Below are 18292 nucleotides of genomic sequence, written 5' to 3' on the forward strand. Positions count from 1 at the left end.
CACATCGACTGGTGAGTGTTCATTAGAGTACCTTAAACTACTGCCTAGCCTAAAACACCTCATGTACACTCCATAAGTACTCTGCTACCCAAGTAGCTGCTTCCTTTGTATAGTACACCCATGATCTATCAAGGGGAATTCTACAAATCCCAACTGATAAAGCAGGTTTATAAATTGGCAGCCAAGACCGTCACAGTCGAGACCCTCCACTCACCTCCAAACTAAAGGTCTACGATAAATTCTGCAAACTACGATGCAAATTGCGAGCTCTGCTTGCAGCCCACGCGTGAGGCCATCAGTCTTCGCCATTTCTGCCTGTACGAACTGAGGATGGCCTCAGAACTCACGTGACAGGCGTCGTCGGAGCTACAACTTGCAGACGATGCACTCTGCACGCTCGGTAGCTGCAGGCGAGGCCGCCTCCATGTCTCAGATGAGACCCCCCTGGCAGGCATACTGAGTGCACACTGGCGCTCTTTCCAGCCCCGATTGCTATCTGCCTAAGGCGCTCCATAACATGCCTAACAGTGGAGCTTGCAATAACTATTAAACCCTCGACCCCCCCCCCCCCGCACTCCCCTCTCCCCGCATGCCCACTACTCAGATCCTACTGAAAAAGCAGCCACCTGTTCACTTACAGTCACCTTACAGGGTGGACAGTTGAGGCCAGACAACCAGTCTCCACAACGGCCCTCCGCCTCGAGTGATGCAGACACGCTACCAGTTGCCAGTTGTTCTGCTGTGAGCGAGTATCCACCGCGTCGGGTACACTAGGAGATGCCTCGGTATCAATGCCCGTTGGCAAAACGAATGACATCTGAGGTGTCCCGTGCAATGTGACAGTTCTCCACCACAGCTCCTGAGGCAGCAGCCTGAAGGTGACTGACCGTAGCCAAAAGTGCATTCAGCTGACCACTAACTGCGGCCAACTCCCCCTGTGTCCGCACACAACGTGCACTCGTCCCACCCATTCCAGCAAGACTAATTGAAGAAGTAAACTATAAAAACAGACAGAATCATAGATATGCAACTTGCTACCCTCCTGACTTGTGTCACCAATGGACACTACTGCCTCAATGAGCTATGTAGCTGCTTGTTCTAAAGAAATGAAAACTACCTGAATTTACAATTACAAAATGCGAGCTTACACCTCTTAAATGGAAACACACTTGAAATTTAGTAAATAGTCTATGAGGAAAAGACAGGAAAAGATAAACACTTAACTTGCCACTCAGTAGATGTGTATCAGCCAAGAGATGGAGCCTCACTGACTGGCTTACTCACCGGACGGTCGCTTGTCTTCAGAACAAAACAAATGAGCAACTACTGTGCTCTAGATTGAATGAATTTACACTTATAAAACGAGAGATTTAACCTCTTAAACAGAAAATATGCACAAAATTTAGTAAATATACTATGAGGAAAATCCAGGAAGAGAGAAACACTTAACTTGTTGCTCTGTAGATATGTATCAGCTGAGAGTTGAAACCTCACTGGATGATGCCAGCAAGAAAAAGTTTCTATAGGTTTGAAATTATGTGTAAAGTTTGTTGCAAGTCAGTAAGCACTCTCTTTCTCAAATAGTAGATGAATTCAGTCTGGATAATTTGTATGTGGTGAGTTATGCTGCCTAAAGATATACACACTGTAATACTCATCTTACTGTGTTCAACGATTAACATAATATAATACTTCATAATGAGGACATTATGACAGTATTTTTAAATTTTTACATTTTGTCAATGATTATATAAAATACTGAAAACCTCCTTTCTATGTTCCTGTAAGCTGTTAGATAGGCAACCTGTAACATGAGGCATGAACGGGGTTAGTCATTTAGTAATACAGATGCTCACACATGTTAATGTCCCTCTCAGATTCTACTCAAATGCAGCTCTTGTTCTCTTCCATAGATTCACTTCTCATCAGGAGAAATTTCATCAACAGGAAGGGATCTAAAGTATGCAAATATTTTCTATACTCCAGCAATGAAAACCACTTTAATCATAGCACTGTGGTCAAGGTATGTGTCACTTTGTTAAATGAATAATAACTAAACATTACGAGTGATAAATATTTGTCTGTGTAACACAATTTCTGACTGCAAATAATGGGACCATATAAAGGAAGCAGAGAGGATATAACATGTATACTGGCAATGGCAAGAAAACATTTCTGAAGAATGCGAACACGTGAAGGTAAGTAGAGAGGATATAAAATGTAGACTGACAATGACAGGGAAAGCAAGTTTGAAGAAGAGAAATTCAACATCAAGTATAGCTTTAAGTGGCAAGTATAGCTTTAAGTGGCAAGTATAGGTTTAAGTGGCAGGAAGTCTTTTCTAAAAGTATTTGAATGGAGTGTAGCCATGTATGGCAGTGAAACATGGACAACAAACAGTTTTGACGATAAGAGAATAGAAGCTTTTGAAATGTGGTGCTACAGAAGAATGCTGAAGATCAGGTGGTTCAAATGGCTCTGAGCACTATGGGACTTAACATCTAAGGTCATCAGTCCCCTAGAACTTAGAACCACTTAAACCTAACTAACCTCAGGACATCACACAACACCCAGTCATCACAAGGCAGAGAAAATCCCTGACCCCGCCGGGAATCGAACCCGGGAACCCGGGTGTGGGAAGCGAGAACGCTACCGCACGACCACGAGCTGCGGACAGATCAGGTGGGTGGGACATATAACTAATGAGGAAGTACTGAATAACTAATCAGGAAGTAATTGGGGAGCAAAGAAATTTAAGGCACAAACTGACTAGAAGAAGGGATTGGTTGGTAGGACACATTCTGAGACACAAAGAGGTCACCAATTTAGTACTAGAGGGAAGCGTGGGGGCTAAAAATTGTAGAGGGAGACCATGGATTTATACAGTATGCAGATTCAAAAAGGTCAGGTGTTGCAGTAGTTACCTGGAGATGAAGAGGCTTGCACAGGACACATTACCTTGGAGAGCTTCAACTGAAGACCTCAACATCAAAAACAACAACATGAAGAAAGGCGATTTGGTGACTGTGAGTTATTTTAGTGACCAACTCAAAATCTGCCAGTAATGCTTTGTGACAACACTGAATACCTTATGTGGAATTGTCAGATGAGGTAAAATTCACATACACCTGTAAATAATGGATAAAGATTACAATACTGTTATTAAGTTTGCAAAGCAAAATTATTTTAGTCACTTTCAAATTTTGAGTAGTTGTGAAAATAATGCTACAGACTCGAGTTGTCAGTCCTACTTAATTGTATCATTAGTGTTAAGTTGCAAAACTGAACAAACACAACATTCTAGTAAATGTTTATAGTTTTGATTACAAGAATATTGTGCTCTTAGCATTGTAACAATTATTATTTATACAATGCCTAGCATCACATTTAAGCGACTTAACTGACCCTGACCAAGCCAAATGTTACTCATCCTCTTAAAGGAACACACTGTCACAATTACTGGGTAGTCATGTGACACCACTGCTGACATAAGTTAAGGCAGTGAAGTGGTCCATAAGGGCCAATTGGCTGTACAGAATCAGAGCAGTGAGACAGTTCTATGTGGAGACTCAGAAGAATGACAGAAAGTAGTTATCATGTTTGGACATGCCTTGACCACACTGAGAATGAGGCTGTGCTGGCGTACACTGGCACCAGTACACCATGTGGCATGGAGGTTACGAGAGTATTGATAGAGGCCAACGACAAGACTCACTGGAAACACACCGCCAATGCCCTCTCAGCTGCCAGTATTTAGGATCGCCGCCACGAACCGGAGGGCCAATTTAGCCAGTTAGTTCAAGCCTGTTATGCCAGTTAGTTAGAGTCTGCATGCTGTGGAGTTCCAGCGTGTCACCGAAATGGAGACGCAGACTTAGCCTCTAGCACAGAGACCGGCAGCACATAGTAACCTTATAGTGAACATAGCAGACTTCTACTTCAACAGCATTGAGACTATGTGGACTATACAGAAGAAACTTTGTACCACAGCACATGGAAACTTAAGGGTATACGGAATGAGTTTTTCGATGAAAAAATCGATTTTTGGGTAAATGCATTTTCGAAAAATTTAAACTCTCCCGTTTAATACCATGTATAAAATATTTGGATGACGTGAATAGAACTATTTTAAATAGTTTTTTAAAATAATTTCGACACACGATGTTCCGCACCTTGTATATGAGACGCGAAATATACCTGATATAGACAGCCTTGCCAGAGATATAATTGAGCACAAGAGAGTTAGCTTTTCTGTTGGCTACACTGCTAGACAGTTGACAATAGATTCTGCACCATTTGTATTGTTTCCTTTGTGAGTACATCCATGTCATTGTTGTGAAAGTCGTATGTGGAGAAGTCATTGAGTTTTCTTTCCTTCAACATGCCAAGACCTAGTCTGAAGGTATTTAGAAAGCGTGTACAGTGGCACAAGAAAGTAAAGTGTACTAAAAATTCGTCTGATTCATCTTCATCAGTATCTGATGTCCCAGTAGCGACTAACCTCAACACTGGTAGTGATACATTGAGTGATGCTGCTGCCACTACACCGGAAAGTGCTTCAAGAAGAAAACTAGCTGGAATTGAAGAAGAATACAAGAAACTAAATCCTGGGACTACAAAATATGAGGTAATTAACGTCTCTTTATTATCAGACGTTTTGGAGAACAATGTGTGCTGCAAACAATGTGGAAAATGTGGTGTTTCATTGAAAACAAACTTACATGTAGGACTTGCTTGTGAATTAGAGTTGATGTGCAGTTATTGCAAACACAGTGTTACTTTCTTCAATTCCTCACATGTTACTACAGATACAGGTAAACTATATGATTTAAACATTAGACTGGTTTATGGATTACGGTGTATAGGAAAGGGCAGGGCTGCAGGTGCCATGTTGTGTGGTGTGATGAACCTCCCTCCTCCTCCTTCAAAATTTAACAAACACATAATTGCAATAGGCTCTGCTGTAGAAGATGTGGCACAGGAAAACATGAAAGATGCTGTTGTGGAAGCAGTTGTTGAAAATAATAATAGCAGAGACTTGTCCATAGCTTTTGATGGAAGTTGGCAGAAGAGAGGCCACACATCTCTGAATGGTGTAGTAACAGCTACAAGTGTGGACACTGGTAAGGTAGTTGATGTGGCAATACTTTCCAAGCATTGCAGATGCAAGGAGAAAATGGAAAAATAAACATGAAGAGGAGTGCATGGCAAATTACTATGGGTCAAGTGGTGGTATGGAAGTTGCTGGTGTAAGAAGTATTTATCAACGCTCAGTAAAATGGTACAACGTTAGATATATAAATTATCTTGGAGATGGTGACTCAAAGGCTTTCAAAGAAATTGAGGAACTGAGACCCTATGGTAACGATGTGAAAATTTCCAAACTGGAGTGTGTTGGCCATGTTCAGAAAAGGATGGGATCAAGACTTCGACGGCTCAAGGCTAGCATGAAAGGCAAGAAATTGAGCGATGGAAAAACTTTAGATGGGAAAAATAGACTGACAGATGCTACAATAGATCATATTCAGAAGTGCTATGGTCTAGCAATAAGACAGAATACAGCAGATGCAGAATTAATGAGAAGAGCAGTCTGGGCTCTGTTTTTTCATACAGCTTCAAACAATGAGAATCCCCAACATGGGCTATGTCCAAAAGGAGATGATAGTTGGTGCAAGTACAACAGAGGCAAGGTAACTAAGAAACAATACAATCACTCTCATCATCTGCCACCTGCCATAATGGATGAAATAAAACCAATATTCCGAGACCTCGCAGATATTAGTCTACTAAAGAAATGTCTTCATGGCCGGACTCAAAATCCAAATGAGTGTGTGAACCATGTGATAAGGAATGTTGTTGTTGTGGTTTTCAGTCCTGAGACTGGTTTGATGCAGCTCTCCATGCTACCCTATCCTGTGCAAGCTTCTTCATCTCCCAGTACTTACTGCAACCTACATCCTTCTGAATCTGCTTAGTGTATTCATCTCTTGGTCTTCCTCTACGATTTTTACCCTCCACGCTGCCCTCCAATGCTAAATATGGAATAGACTACCTAAAACTGTGTTTGTGGGTATAAACACACTTCACTTTGGCATTTATGATGCTTTTTCATCATTCAATCAGGGCAATATAACAAAGTGCAAAGTTCTGCAGAAGTTGGGGCTCTGTGTCGGACTACGAACTGCCGCAGCTATGCTTTGTTTGGACAAGGAACGGCTCAGGTCTTCAGATAATGCCATAAAAGTATATTCAAAGATGGCTAGACAGCATAGCAGAGCCATCAAGAGGAAGCTGTTGGACGATTCTGATGATACAAGCTATGGAGCAGGCTTGTAATGAAGTAAAAACTTTGAAGCTAATTTCCCGTAACTTCAGTTTTTTTTTGTGTATAAGGTACATTTTCTCAGGGCCTATTTATAGTAGAAAGATGAAATTTTCTGTAGTAGTTCCTTAAGACCTTCTAATATATCTGAATTAAAAGATATGTAGAATTATTTTGTATTAATGGATGTAAATTTTAAAATACTTGCTAAAATGTATAACTTTTTTTAACATTTACAAAAAATAAAATATCTGAAAAACTATACATTATTTTTTCAAAATTAATAATTCAGCATAAAAGCATAACATATCTCTGCGTTCTGTTAAAAAATCAAGAGTATCGACCAAATAACAAATGAGAAAATGTTCCTAACTTTTAGCTCAATTTAACATTGTAAGCATAGGGCGTTCCGTATACCTGTAAGTTAAGTAGCTCTTTGTTTATGAATAAAGAACCCAGTTATTAATTGCGTGCAGTCTGCGTTATAGAACAAGGATACAACCCACAAACCAACATCCTCTCCTAGCTTCTCAAGGTACAGCCCTACAGAGACAATGAGACAACATAAAAGTGGCTAAAGAGAATACAACAGAGGTTGCCCAATGTGTCAGTGTTTAAGTGCAGAGTGAATTGTGTGCCATTCACAGCCATGTAGCATGGCTCAACAATAGTTATTGTAAAAATGTCCTAATTGAGTTCGGAGAAGTGTCACACCTTATCAGTGACAATTTGTCTCAAACCTAGCAGGAGCTGTTTCTGTCAGTAAATATGGGCTCTGTTCAACCATTTTTGAGAGAACACTAAAAGGAACTGCAAACTGCACATAAATTGACATTTGGAAATGAGTACATCACAAAATGCCATCGGTCACACCAGCACAAAAGGCTGCACATTCTGATGAGCCAAACAACACAAAACCAGTGTTCAGTGTAGTTTGACAAATTGTGCTTTTGTCATTTTTCAAATGACACAAGGTGCCGGGTGCACCATATGCCACCAGATGCATTTAACCCTCAAAGTGTGGAGGCTATAGTTTAGATTAAAGGTTATTCTGCATTGTTTGGGGTTTTTTTCTCATACCATAGCCTGGACTCACAGAGTCATGTTACAGTGAACAAGAACCAGGATGTTTATTTCAACGTTCTTGTCAACTACATGTTGCCCATTCTCCTACATCTTTGCGACGAGTATGCTGTGAAATTTCATATCTCAATGACAGCTGAGTTGGAGGGCTGCACACACAAACGTACATTCCCAGTTTGACAAATTGAGGCACCATATTACATCTTGACTGCAAACTGAATTGCCCAATTGCAGTCCCGTAAATAATGTCTGAATCTATAAGGAACGGAAGGTGAAACATAGCAATCAATATCTCTGAAATTTGGTAGCTGTAGGGGATCTAATCATCAGTCAGCAGTTTCAGATGGATGTGGCATACCAGAAGAAACTTGTAGATTCTCTTCCACACAAAATCGAGACCATTATCGAGGCTTCAGGTTCAGTGTTACAGGGTATTAATGTGATATCTCCTGAGGTTGATAAATTTTCTATCTGGTGTGCTTATATGGATCATATTACCGCTAAGAACTAAATTCACACACAATCCAGGAGAGAACTACACTGAGCTGACAAAAGTTATCGGATACCTCCCAATATCGCGTTGGATCTCCTTTTGCTTGGCATAGTGCAGCACCCCTGCAGAAATATTGAGGCATGCTGAATCTACAGCTGTCCACAATTGTGAAAATGTTGCTGATGTAGGATTTTGTGCACAAACAGACCTCTCGATTATGTCACAAATCCTTTGACGGGATTCATGTTCGCTGCGAACAATTGCAGCCAGGTGACATGGTGCATTATCATCCATAAAAATTCCATTGTTGAATGGCTGCAAATGGTCTCCAGGTAACCCAATGTAATCATTTCCAGTCGATGATTGGTTCAGTTGAACCAGAGGACCCAGTCCATCCCGTGTAAACACAGACCACACCATTATGGAGCCACCACCAACTTGTTCAGTGCCTTGTCGACAACTTGGGCCCATGGCTTTGTGCGGTCTGTGCCACACTCTAGTCCTACCATTGGCTCTCACCAACTGACTGACCAGGCCATGGTCTTCCAGTCATCTACGGTCACAAGGCCAGGAGAGGCGATGTCGTGCTGTTAGCACAGGCACTCGCATCCACCATCTGCAGTCATAGCCCATCGACACCAAATTTCGCCACACTGTCCTATCGCATGCATTAATATGTCCCACATTGATTTCTGCTGTAATTTAACACAGTGTTGCTTGTCTGTTAGCACTGACAACTCTACAAAAATGCTGCTGCTCTCGGTCATTAACTAGAGGCCGTTAGTCACTGCACTGTGCGTGGTGAGAGGTAATATCTGAAATTTGGTATTCGTGGCACACACTCTATACTATGGATCTCAGAATATCCTATCGCATGCATTAATATGTCCCACATTGATTTCTGCTGTAATTTAACACAGTGTTGCTTGTCTGTTAGCACTGACAACTCTACAAAAATGCTGCTGCTCTCGGTCATTAACTGGAGGCCGTTAGTCACTGCACTGTGCGTGGTGAGAGGTAATATCTGAAATTTGGTATTCGTGGCACACACTCTATACTATGGATCTCAGAATATCGAATTTCCTAATGATTTCTGAAACAGAATGTCCTATGTATCTGTCTCCAACTACCATTTTGTGTTCAAATTCCCACTGTGCAGCTGCAACTATGTCAGAAACTTTTTCAAATGATCATTTGAATATAAATAACAGTTCCGCCAGTGCACTGCCCTTTTATACCTTGTATATGTAGTACTACCACCATCTGTATAGGTTCATATCACTATCCCGTGACTTTTGTCACCTCAGTATACAAGCCAAAGACAGTAGCAAACCATTCTAACCATTCCACAATGAGATTTTCGCTCTGCAGCACAGTGTGCACTGATATGAAACTTCCTGGCAGATTAAAACTGTGTGCCGAACCGAGACTCGAACTCGGGACCTCTGCCTGACGAGATACTGGCAGAAATAAAGCTGTGAGGATGGGGCGTGAGTCGTGTTGGTTAGTTCAGATGGTAGAGCACTTGCCCGTAAAAGACAAACGTCCTGAATTCAAGTCTCAGTCCGGCACACAGTTTTAATCTGCCAGGAAGTTTCATTCTTAGCATTTTTAAAAATATAACTGGATAGACAAAAAAAATCTACTCACCACACTTACATCAGCCCTGCAACTTGAAAAACATATACTATCCACGGGAGAGACAACTGGTAAACAACACATCTCATGCACCGACTGCTATTTAAACATGTTCAACTTTCTACATTGGGATGACTACCACAGAAGTTATCAGTTAGGATGAATGCGCATAGACAGAGGGTGTATACTGGCAACACACAACATTCTGTTGCAAGCATGCTCTGCAGCATGACAGTTGAGACCTTGGGGCCTATTTCATTACATGTGTCATCTGGATTCTTTCCCCTGACACCAGTATCTCACAACTCTGCAGGCGGGAACTGGTGTTTCAATGTGTCATCGGTTCTTGTCGTCCACCTGGCCTTAATATACATTAATTTCTTTGGTCTCAGCATTTCGTCTCAGTAACTATTCCTTTCTTCACTCACTCTTAGCTTCCTAAATCTTTTATTTTCTGACCTATCTATTTTTCCCTGCCAGGTCATTATGCCAAGTGGTCTAACTTTAGAAAAAGTTCCCACAAAAGCATCATGGATTTTGCTGAAATTTTGTGTAAATGTTTGCACATGTTCCTAATGAACATTGGTAAAGTTTTACAATCATTATTTCAATACTTCCGCATATATAGTTATTTGTTTGACGCCAAAATGCAGTTATCAACAGTGCACTTTCGAGTTTTTGGCAACTTTGAGGCATAATATTTCTGGCAATATTTTCTTGAAAGAAATAAAGCTAGGCCATCATATACACATTTTTGCATTCTCTTAAGCAATCATCCAGTGGAAGATAGAGACTGCAGACAGTAATAGCCTGAGGCATCCACACTCGAACAGCAACAGTCTCTAACGGTGTTTGTTGTAATGGTCGCCTAGTCGTAGATATTGCTAATTGCTATAATCGCACTATTTCACTCCCATTTACGGAGCTTGTTAGCACTTGATGTTAGGCTGGTGCCATTAAAATGCATTGTAGTAATCACTGCTGCTTGCTGGATCGCTGCTGTGTCTCGATGTTGATGCTGGCTCTAAATCTGGTTGTCTAGGGTTAAAAACATGAGGTCCCGTGTTTTTTATGTGCTTTTGATGATAAAGAATGAGCGAAACCAATGTGCTTTTGATGATAAAGAACGAGCGAAACCAACAAATATGTAAACTTAAAATATTTATTACTCTGGTGGCCATCTTAATTCCACTGTCCACCAAAGACCATGACACAACACAAAGTAGTACTTCCTTTACATGTTCTTTGCATTGTTTATCCACTTCAAACAATAACACACAAACACACTTTACCAAAGTGACATCCCGACTGCCCCTCGACCCTTCTTGCTGCTTGTATTTATAACATTGTCAAAACTACTAAAAAGAGATATAGTTTATAAGTCACATGTACATCTGTTATCATAATTTGTGCAGAAAAGTTATTAATTTGCATCGAGTGACATAATTTAACATGTTATTAAAATGACAGACAGATTTGTTGACTTGACAGAATAATTCTTTGTTACAAAAAGGCCGTTTTTTAGAAGTTTGTCAATTGACTTCTCTAATTTGCATAAATAAGTAAATAACATGAATTATTAAGAATTACACTGGTTTTTGTCCAAAATAGGATTGATTTCGTGAATACTGAGTGAAACCGCTCCTAGTGAACAAATAGGTTTCACTGGGTGATTTTTATTTAAGGAGATCCAAAATACCTAAGTTGGCCACTATTTTTCGTACTTCATATTAATTATTTAAGATGAACTTAGTGTTTTTACATGATGACATTTGCTGTATCAGTGATCAAGTGATATATACTTTTGTGTTGGTCAGTTATTCAGTATAATTTAATGGGTTGACTGTTTATGGAGACATGTTATGCAATCATTGTTAACATACACAATAACTTTTCTATAATCATAAATACTCGTTAAACTGGTTGAATTTGGAGGGTATCGCATACTTCGGTACAGTAAAGCCTTTAATATGTTCCGTTACATTGTAGAGGGACAGACTCGCTGAAAAGGGAGTGAAGGATGTAGATGCAGACACCACCAGATAACCTCTCATAAGCTGTCTGGTTCCTATAACGACCCTGATAGCCACGGAGAGGGAGGGGGGGGGGGGGGTGTTCGCATCGCCGGAAACCAAGTTTCCTGAAGAGCAATTCAGAGGAAAGTGAGAAGGCTGAGAAGCTGTCAGAGCTCAGCAACATGGTGAAAACAACCGCTGCCAGTTCCACTGGAGGATGACATTGTTCATGGCTGAGAAAGGCGTGAAGGGACCGAAGAGGCAGATTACGCCATTGGGTCACCTGCCGCCACCGATTGAGTACCTGTGCGAGTGACATCCATTGTGTCTGAGAGTCCGACGAGATCTAGGTCCTCAGCAGACACCAGAATCTCTACCTCGGCCTCAGACACAGAGCTTGCAGGTTGCGGTGGGGTGGGTGCCGCCACAAGTTCCTTCATCTTAGAGGTCTTCTTCTTGGACTTTCTCACATCTCCTTGGGTTTCACTGGCTGGGAGGGCTTCACCGATTCAGTCTCTGGGACGGAGGAGGATCGCGAAGCCCTACGACCAGCTGCTAGTGGGCACTTATGCCACTTACGGGCGTCATCCTTCCTACTTGTGCAAACCTGGGAAAGGAAGGGCCCCAAGGGAACCCTTGCGAGTGAGAGGAGCCGAAGGAGTTGGACGCTTCTCAGGCTTAGCAACGGGGACGGACGTCCCCGATGGGTGGGGGGGGTATTGCTCCCAAGGTAGCAACAGGGAGCAACAGGGGCCACATGGGCAAGGGGGCATGTGGAGTTGTATGGCTCAGTGAGCCAAGTGGAATTCGCTGAACTGATGGGGCTATCACAGTTGTCGTATGGGCGGCATATGAGGAAGTCATTCGCACAGGATGGAGTAGTTCATATTTCCTCTTAGCCTCAGTATAGGTCAGTCAGTCCAGGGTCTTATATTCCATGATTTTCCACTCTTTCTGTAAGATCCTGCAGTCTGGGGAGCAAGGTGAATGATGCTGTCCGCAGTTGACACAGGTGGAAGGGGGGCACATGGAGTATTGGGATGTGATGGGTGTCCGCAATCTCAACATGAGAAGCTGTAAGTACAGCAAGAACATATATGGTCAAACTTCCAGCACTTAAAGCACCGCATCAGGGGAGGGATATAGGGCTTGACATCACAGTGGTAGACCATCACCTTGACCTTCTCGGGTAATGTATCGCCCTCGAAGGCCAAGATGAAGGCACCGGTAGCAATCTGATTATCCTTTGAACCCCGATGACCGTGCCGGATGAAATGAACACCTCGACACATTAAATTAGCGTGCAGCTCATCATCAGACTGAAAATGAAGGTCCCTATGGAAAATAATACCCTGGACCATATTTAAACTCTTATGGGATGTGATAGTAACTGAAACATCACCCAAATTATCACAAGCAAGTAACCTTCGTGACTGGGCAGAGGATGCCATTTTTATCAATACTGACCAAGAGCGCATTTTGGAGGAGCTCTCCGTCTTCCCAAACTTGTCCTCTAAATGTTCTAAGAAGAATTGAGGCTTTGTTGACATGAAAGACTCCCCATCAGCTCTCGTACAAACTAGCAACTGGGACGAATAAGTGTCACTGCCATCCTAAGCCTTACGCTCCTCCCACGGTGTGGCCAGGGAGGGGAACGATTTGGGATCGTTCTGAGCAGCTGGCCACCAGCAAGAGATGATGTACCACACTTCATTGCGTGTCATCTGCCCTGATGCCACACACTCCAACCAAGGGCCCTCCCATGGGTGCCACCCAGCCTCAGCAAGGGCCATCTGGCAGGATGGCCATTGCCGGGAGTCCCAATGCCCCAGGGAGACAGGCATCTACTTCTTGGCATACGTGGGGAGTTAACAGTGCAGGCATTAGCAGAGCGATCCCTGTGCTGTCAGGGCGCTACAACCAACAGGGACCATGGCGGCCCACCACAATGGACTGGCTACCGTGCTGGATATTAGGTGCAAGGAAGTCCATGGTCGTCATCTCTGCTAAAAGCAACACTGCACAGTACATGGTGCAAATCGCACCCAGGAATGTATCCTCACCCAAAGGATGGAGAACGATCGGGACGACAATGCAATGACGATTGTGCTGGCTAAAGGTCTCAATGCACGATGGACACAATGCACCCTGTAAGGTGCTCTTCCCCAATTGGCTCGCTCTTCGGAGGAATTTGGAACTATGGTGGTCAAACCCAATAGGAGACCATCACACATAGGCCGAAACGTTTGAGACTCCTTTTAGTCGCCTCTTACAACAGACCGAAATACTGCGTGCCTATTCTAACCAACAAACCCGCAGGGGGGTGGATGGGGGGGGGGGAGTGCTGGGAGGTGAAAAGTGCTGGGGGGGAAGAGTGATGTGGGGGAAGAGTGCTGGGGGGGGGGAATAGTGATGTGGGGGAAGAGTGCTGGGGGAACGGAGGAGTGCTGGGGGGGCGGAAGAGTGCTGGGGGGGCGGAAGAGTGCTGGGGGGGCGGAAGAGTGCTGGGGGGGCGGAAGACTGCTGGGGGGGGCGGAAGGGTGCTGGGGGGAGTGGAAGAGTGCTGGGGGGGATGAGTGCTGGGGGGGATGAGTGCTGGGGGGGGGGAAGAGTGCTGGAGGGGGAAGAGTGCTGGGGGGGGAAGAGTGCTGGGGGGGAAGAGTGCTGGGGGGGGAAGAGTGTGGGGGGGTGGGGAAGAGTGGGGGGGGTGGGGAAGAGTGCGGGGGGTGGGGAAGAGTGCGGGGGGTGGGGAAGAGTGCGGGGGGTGGGGAAGAGTGCGGAGGGTGGGGAAGAGTGCGGAGGGTGGGGAAGAGTGCGGGGGGTGGGGAAGAGTGCGGGGGGTGGGGAAGAGTGCGGGGGGGATGAGTGCTGGGGGGAAGAGTGCTGGGGAGAAGAGTGCTGGGGGAAAGACTGCAGGAGGCGAAGAGCGCGGGAGGGGGCAGGCGAAGAGTGAGGGGGGCGCAGAGTTTGGGGGGCGCAAAGAGTGCGGGGGAACGAAGAGTGCGGCGGGGAGAGAGTGAGGGGTGGGGAAGAGTGCGGGGCAGCGGAGAGTGCGGGGCAGCGGAGAGTGCGGGGCAGCGGAGAGTGCGGGGCAGCGGAGAGTGCGGGGCAGCGGAGAGTGCGGGGCAGCGGAGAGTGCGGGGCAGCGGAGAGTGCGGGGCAGCGGAGAGTGCGGGGCAGCGGAGAGTGCGGGGCAGCGGAGAGTGCGGGGCAGCGGAGAGTGCGGGGCAGCGGAGAGTGCGGGGCAGCGGAGAGTGCGGGGCAGCGGAGAGTGCGGGGGAGCGGAGAGTGCGGGGGAGCGGAGAGTGCGGGGGAGCGGAGAGTGCGGGGGAGCGGAGAGTGCGGGGGAGCGGAGAGTGCGGCGGGGAGCGAAGAGTGCGGCGGGGAGAGAGTGCGGCGGGGAGCGAAGAGTGCGGCGGGGAGAGAGTGCGGCGGGGAGAGAGTGTGGGGGGAGAGAGTGTGGGAGGGGAGAGAGTGTGGGGGGGAGAGAGTGTGGGGGGGAGAGAGTGTGGGGGGGAGAGAGTGGGGGGGGTAGAGAGTGTGGGGGGGAGAGAGTGTGGGGCGGAGAGAGTGGAGGAGGGAGGAGTGGGGGGGGGGTGGGGAGGAGTGGGGGGGTGGGGAAGAGTGGGGGGTGGGGAAGAGTGGGGGGTGGGGAAGAGTGGGGGGTGGGGAAGAGTGGGTGGTGGGGAGAGTGCGGGGAGGAAGAGTGCAGGGGGGAGGGAAGAGTGTGTGGGGGAAGTGGGATAGGACGTATGTTTGTCGACTAGTTGCGAGTGATAGTGCCTATCTGTGAAGGGCTTTTTAAGGCTTCCAGGATAGTGGGAAAGGGAGTTCTTGTCACTGCAGATATGCCGTTCCCGGGTAGCAAGACTGCATGGGAGGGATGTTTTGATGTGGAAAGACAGCTGCTGTCAAATTGAAGGTATTGTAGCTGGTTGGTGGGATAATGTGGGTGGAGGTGTGGATAGAGCCAACAGAGAGGAAGGTGGCATGCTGAGTTGTGGAGTACGAGGTGAAGTGGTTGGGAGAGAAGGTGTTGGGGCTGTGAATGCATGAGAATAGGGAGTCTTGGCCTTGAGTCCAGATCATGGAGATATCATCAATGAACTTGACCAAACCAGTGACTTGGGGTTCTGGGATGCTAGGAAGGTCTCCTGTAAATGGCCTGTAAACATATTGGCTTAGGTGAGTGCCATGTGGGTGCCCAAGGCTGTGCTGCAGGTTTGTTTGTATATATTCCCATCAAAGGAGAAGTAGTTATGTGTTAGGATAGAGTTAGTTAGGTGAATGAGGAATGAGGTAGTCGGTTCAGAGTCTGAATGACACTTGGAGAGTTAGTGTTCAATTGCGGCAAGACTATGGGCATGAAGGATGTTAGTGTATAGAGAAGTGGCACCAGCAGTGACCAGTAGGCAACCAGAAGGTAAAGGGGTGGGGATAGTGGACGGTCGGTGAATGAAATGGTTGATATGTTTGACGTGGGAGCTAGATTATGGGCAATTGGTGAGCAACTGGTCGGAGGTATTGGTGAATGAAGATTGAAATCTTTTCTGTGGGAAAACAATAACCAATTATAATGGGTCATCCAGATTGTTGGGTTTGTGAATTTTGGGGAGGAGCACGTAGAAGGTGAGAGTGTGGGGGTTATCACAGGGGTGAGGAGGGAAATGGATTCAGGGGAGAGGTTCTGGGAAAGGCCTAAGGCCTTAAGCAGGGATTGGAGGTTATGCTGGACTTCCATGATGGGATCACTCTGACAGAGTTTATAGGTGGTATGACAACCAACCTGCTATCTGTTAGGATGAATGGCCACCGCCAAACAGTGGCCAAAAGAGAAGTTGACCACCCTGTGGCAGAAAATGCTGTGGAACATAATGTGCTTGATTTCAATGGCTGCCTCACAACCTGGGCCATCTAGATCCCCCTCTCCCTTCCACCACCAGCTTTCCTGAAGTGCACAGATTGGAGTTATCATTACAATAAATCGTCTGTTCCCGAAATCATCCCAGCCTCAACCTACAGTAACCTGGTGCTCACACAACCTCCACCCAACAGTTGCCAACCCTTGCCATATCACCTCATCCCCTCTCACATTCCCTCATCCTCTTTGTGTGCTGCCCTATGCCACTGTACCTGTCCGTTCTTTCAACTTCCTTGCTCCATTCCTCCATTTCTGCTTTCCACTTTTTTCTCTCGCATCCCACCTCCAGACGCTGCACCTGGCAGTCACTAGTCCCTGCGAGCCCTGCCAGACAGTGCTCTTCTCTCACCCCACCTGTACCCAGCTATTCCCCCCCTTCCCTGACCCCCTCCAGATTGCTATTCGCGTGACAATCGCATTCTGATCGGAGCTGCCGGTTATGGCGGCTGAGTATGCGTGAGGTGTGTTTGCTTGTGTGAATGTGTGTATGTTTTCTTTGCTGAGGAAGGCTTTGGCCAGTACCTGCATGTGTAACAGTGTTTTGGTTGTGCCCGTCTGCAACTCAACGGCTTATCTTCACAGTTAGTAATAATCTATCCTATTCCTTACACTGTTTCTAACACTAAGTGTGCTAAACCTCAAACCACAATTAAACTAGCACAACAATAGCATTACACAATAAAAACACGTACTAATTATTATCTATAACATCAATCTATTCCAAAAAATTTACACAATGTGACAGTGGCGTAAAATCTGCATGCTATTTATACAATGTGTGTTGCAGCTGTCAAGCAACAATTTTACTACCATGGTCTTCACTGCCTTGGCAATGCAAGTTAAACTGTGAAGCTTAAAACCAGTTTCATTCCATAGTTATAGCATAAAAACTAAAATACACTATGATGTGTTGTGACAAAAGACACTCCTCCTTTGAAATTTTTCAAGTTATTCAGCTTTTAGCTCACTTCCTTGTCAAGCAGATTTTTTGATATCTCCTTCCCCAGAGTGTAGTAAACAATTACAGAACATAATAAAAGACGTCAGATTTAATTTCAGTACCAGTGGAATACGGGCCCATTTTCAATGCACTTCCACTTTGTTGCTGTTATTTAGAACCTTATATGGTCACACTGCAAAACCAAATATAGTTTTTTAGGTGGTTTAGAACATGATATTTCTAATGTTCTAATGAAAATGGTTTACAGTGTTTGCAGGAAACTCTATTTTGTAAAAGCAGGCCAAAAAAGGCAGTTTTGGATTTTTTTGAAAAATTGTCGACTTGTAATCAATTTTAATCATTAGAAAAACAAAATTTTGTACTCTAATACCTTGTATTGATAAGTTACAGTGTGCAAGGTCTCAGGGGTATCCCGCAGTGACTTCTGGAGATATAAAAAGCTAAGCTCCACATTTTTTTGAGCATCTATTGTTTTTGGCTGACTTTGCTTCAAATTATCCAAATGTAAATTGTCCAGGAAATCTTTTATTATTATTATTTCATTAAAGAGAGTGCAAAAAGTTATACAAGATGACCCAGTTTTGTTTCTTTCAAGAAAATATTACTGGAGATATTATGTATCCAAGCTGCTAAAAACTCACTGATGCCCTGCTGATAGCTGCACTATGGAGTCTAACAAATGATTATACCTCCAGAAGTATTGAATTAATAATCATGAAATTTTATCAATGTTGATTAAGAACACATGTGCTTGTTCACACAAAATTTTATCAAAATCCGCGACAGCCAATCGGGAACCTCTAGACCACATGTGCAATGCAATTAGCTTTCCATTCTTATCAACTTTTGCATGCTGTTT

At 44.7% G+C, this 18292-nt stretch overlaps 1 protein-coding gene across 4 annotated transcripts in view; it reads right to left on the reverse strand.

The window, feature by feature from the left end:
• The window catches only part of LOC126106899 (nuclear RNA export factor 1-like), a 299293-nt gene that overhangs the window by 110921 nt on the left and 170080 nt on the right, over positions 1-18292 (reverse strand). The window lies entirely within an intron of this gene.

This window comes from Schistocerca cancellata, chromosome 10, assembly GCF_023864275.1.
Source record: "Schistocerca cancellata isolate TAMUIC-IGC-003103 chromosome 10, iqSchCanc2.1, whole genome shotgun sequence".
NCBI classification, from domain to species: domain Eukaryota; kingdom Metazoa; phylum Arthropoda; class Insecta; order Orthoptera; family Acrididae; genus Schistocerca; species Schistocerca cancellata.